A 10,119-nucleotide genomic window follows, 5' to 3' on the forward strand; every position below is an offset into this window, starting at 1 on the left:
AAGCATGTCCTCACTAATTAACCTATCCAATGTTTCCAAGTACTCAGGGGGGAGGAGTCCCCGATTATCCACATCCCACCTGTTGGTTCCCAAATCAACAAATCCTAAATCCTAGAGAAATAGCCACTGACTCATAAACAGATCTAAGATTGGATCTAGCCAATGAACAATATTTAGCAAAAAGGCAATAATCTTCTACTCTTTAGGCTATGCAAGACCTAGGTGGGTATCCCTATTGCAATGTCTTACAACGTTTTAACTTTACATGAACAGACATTGAAATGTATAGAAGATGTTTTCAATGAAAATATACCAAGGAAAAGTATGATATACTACAAATTCTAGCTTGAACCTTAGCTTGTATCACTTTGCTTGTATTGAAAACTGCCTCTAATATGTTCTACTCCTAATGTAGAAAAATTGAGAAATGAAATATAAAAGGTGAAATAAGAATATTGAAATGATCCTAAAACCCAAAAAAGTATGACTAATGCCTATTCAAGGGAGATATAGAGTCAAATAATAGGTCTAAAAACACATAATATCACAGTATCAGCATTAAAATCCAATACTAAACATTCAAGACTTGCTTAAAATGCTCAGACTGAGAATGTATTCACAACTTCCTCACGATACCTCTCACACAAATGTTGCAGTAATCAAGACAAAATCTAATTCATTTACATGAAATGAAACCTATCAAGACATACACATTCTCCATTAGAGAAGACAAATTGAACATGTCATTAACATAACAACTCATACAACACCATACAAAAGATATGAGCAAGAAAAATGAATTTTCTTTTTTTTAATTTTCAGAATAAAATTAATACATTCATGAAATATTGTTTTGCACAATAAAAATTCCAAAGACTAATTATCATTATATTTCTTCAAAGCCATCCTAGTACATAATAATTAAAATTTTGGAATCCTTCTTCTTGGCCCTGAATTCCCTTTTATAGCACAAGGGAGAAAAACAAGCTTCAAGCCAAGAAGACACGTGTCAAAAGTACAATGCATCACAATTAGCCATAAAACCCCCTTGTATTATTACCAACCTATGTGCACACTTCTCTGCTACATTAAAAGCGGACGATTAAGAGGGCATCATCCTGGAAGCTTTAGACTACTGGTCTGCAAGATCGCCCCTTCACACATGCCTCTATCAGGGTCTAAAGTACACTTTGATGTTTGGCAGCAACTAATTTGGAGAATAGCCTTTAATGATTGAACACTTCTATCAGTTCTCCTTAAAAGTATCAACCTACACAAAATTCAAAGTAACAAAATAGAAGGAAAAAGACTAGTCTTCCCCCTCGGGATGCTCTTCTTCCAAGGAGCAGTACTTTCTATGCAGGGCTTCAATCTCACCCAATGGCCAAGTGAAACCCCTCAAACTCTACAACTTATTTATTTCTTCCTTTGTTTTGTGTGTTGGAAAAGTTATGGCCTCTGAAGTAAATACGTGGTACATAAAATCCACCTCCATGATTTTATCAATGATATTAAAATATGAATCACTTTGGGTCGGATCAGTAGCGAGGGAAGTCAAAACTGCATTTATGGCATCCTAGAAACCTTGCTTCCACTCATCTAAGCTCCTAATTTTTCCTTTACTATCAAAATTATGGGGACATCCCACTTTTTTAAACCTTGGAAAGAATCAAACATCCTCAATGTTAGGCAATTTTTTCATTAATATATTATAATTCTTCCAAGTCACCCCTACAACTTGGGGTGGAGAGACCACATTATTAACTACCAGCATGACTTCTTTTAAGTCCTAACTCTTTAGCATCCAGGTGGTCCTACTAGCATAAAAAAAATGAAATAATTTCATCTAGTTGGCCATGGAGTTGTGAAGTCAAAGAATATGAGGTGTGCACCTCACTCAGTTTCTCAACAACTTTATTTGCCACCTTCAAAATTGAAGCCTTTCTGATTTAAAAATAATTGTTCTCAGCTTCATCCTTGACCCTCTGTAATTATTTTTTCATCTTTTCCAATTCTTCAGGTCTAATTCCTCCTGAAGAATATGTTGTTAACTTCTTTATTTGCTCCCTCAATGCACAATTCTCAATAAATAGTTTGTTGGAATTTGCATTGAGTTCCACATGCATATCCTTTAATCTCAAATGATTTTGCTCAAGATCATCTACTGCTAATTGAGAAAAATGGACCACATGTGAAGTGATTGCTATGGCCTCTGATGCAGTGGTGTCTTCAAGGGTCCTAATTACTGCATCCCCTATCATTTATTCTCCACCTTGCAAAACCATAGGCCTCTGGACATTTGGGGCCTTTGACCATAGAGAAAAAGCCTTTAGGCCTATGCTCACCCCAAACCCATGATCTCTGAATTCCTTTGTGCCGCATAATCTGATCTAACAAAAAGATTTTCTCAAAGTCCCAGCCAGGGACAAGAAGCATGCCACTATTTCTAATCATCTCCCTACCTTCCTTAGGGCTGCATCTGAAACTATTCCTATCAAAATTTCTAATCTCTTCATCAGACAGATTCCTCGACTTTTCCCTAAGCCAAAATGATTTGAACTCTAGAGAGTTCAAAAAACTCTCATCTGTTATGAAGAATTTTGCGGAAATGATCCTTTCATCATCTACTTTCTCTACAGAAATTGTACTTGGGATGATGGATTTGTCCAAGTCATTTATGACTTCAACAGCCTCATCTTCATGGAATGTGTCCTGAGGAGGAGAAGGTGGTGGCACATTTGCATCAAAATCTTCCTAAATATCTACAAAGTTAGATATCTTTTCCTTTCCTTTCTCATTTTTTCTGACTCGTTCAGTTGCTTGTCTAGAGGTGTCAGAGGATACATCTTCAACTATTAATGTGTGTCCCTTCATCTTGTACACTATAGGGGCAGGATCAATAGGTCTTCCTTCAAATTTAACTCCTTTATCCCTCGCATCCCTTCTCTCCATTTCAAGTTTTAGTATATCATTTGCCTTACTTATCATGAAAGACATTCTCGCAAAATCATTCTGGAATTTGCTGTAAAAACCTTCAAAATTGGGATCCTCTTGCTTCCTCTCCCTCACAAGCTTCTTCATGAATTCTCATTTCTTCTTGTTTTGATCTACCTCAATAGGGGGAGCATTTCTAATCAGATCCTTGTTGGCCATTTGGTGGAATTGATTATGTGTTGCATTGATGTTTTGTCATTGATGTCAACACTAGTTGTTTGGATTCTTTACCAGCACCCTTTTGGTCCTAGTAGGATGAGTGGTTTCTAGTTAACTTGGATCTAGCATGATCCGATAGACTCCTGGACAATCTGGTGATGGAATTGACTTTTTCATGAGATTTATACTCATATTTGGTCAGTTGGTTTCAGTCTAGTGATTGGATGCTATCTTGCTTGCTTAGAAGATTGGTTTCTGGTTCCGGCGAGGGTTTCACTGGCAAAGCTTTTGATGGAGATCTTTGATGAATTGCATAAGTGGTGTTGGTGCAGCTTCTAATGGAGTTTCAAGATGGTGTTGGTAATCATGTTCGAGACCTGGCATTTGGAGATCATTGTTGAAGCGTGTGGACCTATACTTGGTCTCGGTTGATCTAGGTAATGGACCGACATTAATAAAACGTGTGGATATGACCTATTGTTGTTTTTCCAGGATGTCTTATGTGTTGTTATTACTTGTTTGGTCTAAGGCCAACATGGTTTGTAATTATGTAATTAGTTTATTGTCTCATGGCCAACTTGATTGGTTATGGTCGAGGTTTTGTATAAATAGATGTAAGTTCTCATTGTAGATCATCATGGTTAATGTAAGAGGTCATTGTCAAGTAATGTAATGTACGAATAATGTAATATCATTCAGGAAGAGGAGTTGGTCGATCATTGGAGATCGAATTGGGTTTGTGTAAGAGGATTTAGTCCTCCAGTATTGAGCTTAACCAGAACTGCACTCAGGCATAGGAGATGATATCTTTTGCAGTCTAGATTTTTATGTAGTCAGCGAGGCTCCTTTTGTGATGAGAAATGTGCTCTAGGTTTTTGGCCATCCTGCAAGTGCAGGCCCCTTCATTGTAATTCACATACTTACTGCAGAAGTATTATCTGACTATGAGTAGGCTTTCCATCGTGGTTTTTCCCTTTACCAAGTTTTCCATGTACAAATCTTGGTGTTGTGTGGATGGCTTTTATTCTGTGATTATTGTTTATGCTTAATTGGATTAACTGTTATTCTAGTATTATTGTTTTGGGTTCCGATATTAAAGTTTAAATTGCTAATTCTTTCGATAATCTGTGACAACTAATTCACCCCCCCCCCTCTTCTGGTTATCCGAACTGTCTAACAATTGGTATCAAACCTTTGGTCCTCTCTGTAAAAAGATTAACCACTTCAGGATGATCTTAGGGCGACTAACAGTTCAAGTTCATCCAATTCTTCAGGAGATATCTTTCGAAGGGATATACCAAGGCTTGAAAGAACAAACTACACAGTATGGAATATTCAAATGGAGACTCATCTAAGATTTCTTGGAAAGGAGATTTGGGATATCACACAGAATGGTGTCACACCTTATAATCTGAGATCTGGCAATCCTCCTCCAACAAACCTGGACAAGGAGCTTGAGAATGATTTTAGAGCAAGAGAAGCCCTCTTATGTGCACTTTCTGATCAGCAAATAATTGGATTAACAGACAAATCATCTGGAAAGGCTATATGGGGTAAATTGTAGACTCTTAATGAAGGTGACCCTATAGTGAAGATTCCTAAACTTGATGGTTACCGGGTGAGATATGAAAACCTGAAGATGGAATAAGATGAAAGGATTACTACATTCATGAAAAGAGTAAATGAGATTGTTATGGGAATTCAAAGTTGTGGTGGAACTCTGAGCGAATATGAAATTGTTTCTAAAGTCCTAAGAGCCTTACCACCAGCTTACAAAATGAAGGCTACTGTTATCAATGAGTTGAGAACAATGGCTAATACATCTATCAATAGAGATACTTTGGTTGGGAAACTATCTACTTTTGAGCTTGAGGAATTTGGACCTTCTGGAGCTATGAAGACTGAACCTGCTTTTCATGCATCTACATCTGCAACCAGTAAGCAAGACTAGAAAGTGTTATATGAAAAAGAATTAGAAGATATGAAGATAGAAGATGATGAGTTTGAGCAACTTGAAGCACAATTTGCTAGAAGAGTACCGAAAGGACCGGTAGGAAGTAAGTATGAAGGAAAAGAACCTTTTAAATGTTTTGCATGCAATAAGATTGGTCATTTTTCATCTACTTGTCTTGAAAGGAATTCAAGATTTGAAGAAAGAGTTAAAAGATCATTTAAGCCTAACCCTGGATATCAGAACAAGTATAGATTCAAGAAAAACATAGATAAATCATGCTACATAGCAGATGAGGAAGGCATTATTGATTCAGATGATGAATCGGCAGAAGACTCTACTAGTGGATCCAACAATGGGAAGGAATGGGTGTTCTTGGCTATCAAGGAAGATGATCCAAAAATGGAAGAGAATGTACTTGAGGAGAAGGCACTTGCTGCTAAAATTGAGGACAAGGATGAATCGGTAATTGACGGTGGTTGTTCACATCATATGACTAGAGATAAAGGGAAGTTTCTTTCTTTGCAAGAATTTGATGGTGGACTTGTTAGATTTGGAGATGACAAGGCATGTATGATCAAGGGAAAAGGAACTATATCATTGGATGGTAAGAATAATGTTTATTATGTTGAAGGTTTGAAGCATAATGTTTTGAGTGTAGAACAATTGGTAGATAAGGGATTTCAATTACAGTTCAAGGATGAAAAATACAAAATTGTTGGTGTAAATAAATATTCATCATGGAAATTATTACACTTTACTTAAGTTAACTTAGGATAATGCATCTCTTCGTAGTTTGGATATGAGACACTTAGGGAAGTGTGCACTTAGGGATATAGCTTGTAGGAGAAATTCCACCTTTTGTGGTCTTATTTCTCCTACATACCCCTAGTATCTCTTACCTGCCCTTGTTCTCATTGAGCCACATGTCATGATTGTGTGCTCGTATATCCATATGGCCTTGCCTATATAAGCAAACCCATATTCATTGTATTGGTTAATCTAGTTGATCATTTGTATATTGATGAGAATACAGTTTGTTCTTGTCATACTTTTGTCTCTCTTTTATACTTTTCATTGTGCCCTTGATCTTGGCAAAATCTCACATGGTATCAGAGCCATTGGGGCTTCATTGATTGGTTTTTGGAGACATCTTGGAAGGCTTCTATTTTCGGATCTAAGGAACTGCACTTTTTGGAAGCATCTTAGAGCGTTTTCGACCTCACCATTATGTCCGGGAGGCCGTTTCCATAGAAATAGAGTATAAACTCGACCTATTTTGGCGAAAGTCAAATTTTGGGTGTTTGAGGAATTTTTTACCCAATTCAGGCGGTACGGTACAGACTTTTTGGGTCTCAAAAATATATATATATATATATAAATTTATTTTTTTTGAAAAAAAGTTTTCCAATTTTGAAAAAACAAATTTGAAAAAAAAAGAGTTTTTTTTTTAAAAAGAGGATTTTATTTCAAAAAAAAACATGTTGTTTGGGGGTCCATAGACTCCCCCTGCCCCGTCGTACCTTTCTGCAAGCTTCGCAGGTGTCTGTACCTTTCCTGTCGTCGTGTAGCAGCCTTGGCCATCGGACACCGCCGCTTCCCCGTTTGCCGGCCTCTGCAGCTCCCTAACGGCCCCTGCAATAGCCCCGCACCACCTTCCGGAAGACAAACCGTCGGCAACCTCCACCGTCGTCGCCAACAACAGACATCCTCTAGCAGCCCCAACGACACCGTCGATAGCCGCACGGCCCTGACACCTCCCACCAGTGCCTCCCGTAGCCCGCAGTCCTCCCGCCAGCCCTCCGACTGTCACCACATCAGCATCGACCCTCCAACCGCCACCACGTCAGCGTCGGGTCCACCTCCGCCTGCCACGTAGGCAGCCCAATACAGTCACCTACCAAGTCACCCACAGGTGCCCAATCAACGCCACCTAGATTTTTTTGCACAGTCAGGGCTCATTCAACGCCCAATCAGCATTTTTTGAAAAAAAATTAGACCCCTCTCCATTGAGCAGTTTGGATTTTTGGGTCAACTTTGGAGGCTCATAACCTGCTCAATTTTGCTCCTTTTTGGGTGCAATTTTTTTTATTTGGGCTAATTTTCCGTGCTCTTCGCATTGGTGTGGTTATTTTCTATTTTTGGTGCACAGGTTTTTTGTAATTTTTGGATTCTCTCAACTGTACCTATCCAATCCTCAATTTTGCAACTTCAAAGGCTTCGTTCGAGCTCATACGACCTCCCTTTCAGGTGTCATTTTTTTTGAAAGTGCATATTTTTTTGTCTACTTTCATAATCTATGATCAGTTTTTAGAGATTTTGAGTGGATATTGTAATTTTAAATATTGGTCTTTTTTGGCCTATTTGGTACTTGTAAATTGCTTGGATCTTATTTTAGATCTCTTGCATTATTAGTTTGAGTCTCCTATGGCCTTATTGAGGCAATTGTAAAGTTGAAATCAGAAGTCCACTTTTCCATTTTTTGCAAGTGGCCCATTGTACACGCACTAAGTATAAAGTGTCAAATCATCATTTTGGGCGGGGTTATTTGATTGAGTGAATTTGGGGGGGTGTCTTGTGTGATTGTGCCTCTCTTTCCTTGTTCTCTTTCATTTTTGTTGCAATGAGTCCTCATAAATTTCCACCTTTAACTACACATAATTATGCATCATGGAAAATAAAAGTATGGAGCAAATTAATGGAAAAAGGTCTCACGCATTACATAGATGGAACAATAGAAGCACCACCTGATCCTAAGGCTGATCCTAATGCTAAATTAGAAGGCTCACAAAGAATTGCATGGCTCTTGGAACTTTGCATAAGTATGTATCAGATGACCTCATTTTTCACATTGAGAAGTGTACTACAATCAAAGAGGCTTGGGATATGTTTCAAAAATTGTATGGTCAAGTTGATGAAATCAGAGGTTACAAGATTGACAATGAGCTCACCAACTTGGATCCTAGGAGTTTTGATACAATCCAAGATTATGTCACCAAAGCAAATGAGCTAAGAGCAAAGCTTAAGGATTGTGGAATTGACAAAAAGGATGCTCAGTTGATATTCAACTTGTTGGACAAGCTTGCACTAGAATATGCACCATTTGTGTCTAGCTTCCAAACTCATCGTTTGACAGTGGGGAGTTCCTACATTATGTCTTCATTTTATGCTTTCATAGAAGTGTTGATATTGGAACAATCTAAGTTGTTGAACATGGGGCTTCTCAAGTCTTCAAAGTCCAAAGCTTTGGTGGCTAATCAAGGGAGTCAAGGGAGTCAAGGCAAATATTCCAACAAGAAGAAAAAGAAATCTAATTCAAAGCCACAGTAGGAAAAATGGCAATCATCCTCTCCATCACTAGGCAATTTTTCATCCTCTTCCAAGAAGGGGACTTCACCTAAGAAGGATAAACCAAGTTGTGCATATTGCAAGAAGTATGGTCATGATGAGCATCGATGCCACACCAAGCAAGTTGATGAGTTGACAAATCTTCTTAAGAAAAACAACATCAACTTGCCATCCACATACACAAAGAAGGATTCATCTCCTTCCTCTTCCTCACAGTCTAAGGGAAAAGGGAAAGCATTTGTGGCAACAACAAGTTCTTCACAGCAATGGATACTTGACTCGGGTACCTCTTATTACATGGGTTCTACAAAAGAGCAGTTTTCTTCATTGGAGCCATCTAAGGTACCTCACATTTACATAGGTGATGATACACAAGTTGAGGTTGAAGGGAAAGGTTCAGTTCACATGGATGATGGAACATTTGGGAATGTTCTTTATGTTCCTAACCTGTCTACCAACCTTCTCTCTATCTACCAAATCACTCACTATGGGAATGGGAAAAAGGTTGAGTTTACACTTGATTCAGTTGTGGTAAAGGAACTTGATGATGATGCCTTGGTAGAAGTGGGACAAGTCAATGACAACTCAAGGATTTGTTCATTCTCCCACTTTGTGCCAAGTTCTCCTTTTAGGGCCTTGCTTACTCATTCAAATTCAGAAATTAAGCTATGGCATGAGCGGTTTGGTCAGCTCAACTACCGCTATCTTTAGTAGCTCAGCACTAAAGACATGGTCATAGGTCTACCTCGAATCAGTTTTTTAGAGGGTGTATGTTCAGGTTGTTCCATGCGCAAGCATCCCGAGGAGAATTTTGATAAGGGGAAATCTTGGAGAGCTTTGGAAGTTCTTCAACTTGTTCACAGCGATGTAGCAGGTCCATTTCCAACACCTTCATTTAGTAAGGCCCACTATGTCCTCACCTTCATTGATGACTACTCTCGCTTCACTTGGGTCTACTTTCTTATTCATAAGAGTGAAGTATTTAACATATTTTAGGACTTCAAGACTCGTGTGGAGAAGAAATCCAGATAAGTGGTCAAGATTCTTCGTACAAATAATGGAAGGGAATATGTGAAGAAAAGACTTGATGATTTTTGTAAATTTGAGGGGATTGATCTTCAGCATTCTGTTGCATACACTCCACAACATAACGGAGTTGCAGAATGTAAGAATAGAACTCTCATTGTATGATACATGCACGTTCTCTTGATCCTGCCTTTTCGGCAGAGGCTATCAATTGTGCCACACACATCCAGAATCAGGTTCCTCACAAATATTTGCAAGGTATTACTCCTTTTGAGGCTTGGGCTGGTAGGAAACCGATTGTGAGACAATTCAGAGTCTTTGGGGGTCCAACATGGGCTCTCATACTTTCGCAGAAATGAAAGTCATTGGAACCTCAGAGTAGGCCATGCATTTTTGTTTGATATCCTGAAGGTGTTAAGGCATATAGATTGATGGATCTTAAGACACATGAGGTGTTTATTGAGAGGAGTGTTCACTTTTGGGAAGGCTCTCCTATCTTGGCCTCTCTACCTCCTCCACCTTCGTCCATTATGCATAGTGATGCCAGTGATTCAAATGATGAGACTCCTTCAACTCTGACTCGCAGGGTTACACCTCCATAGGGTCCACTTGCAGTTGAGGAGCCTCGTTATCCACCTCCA

The sequence above is a fragment of the Cryptomeria japonica genome, chromosome 10, assembly GCF_030272615.1.
Source record: "Cryptomeria japonica chromosome 10, Sugi_1.0, whole genome shotgun sequence".
NCBI classification, from domain to species: domain Eukaryota; kingdom Viridiplantae; phylum Streptophyta; class Pinopsida; order Cupressales; family Cupressaceae; genus Cryptomeria; species Cryptomeria japonica.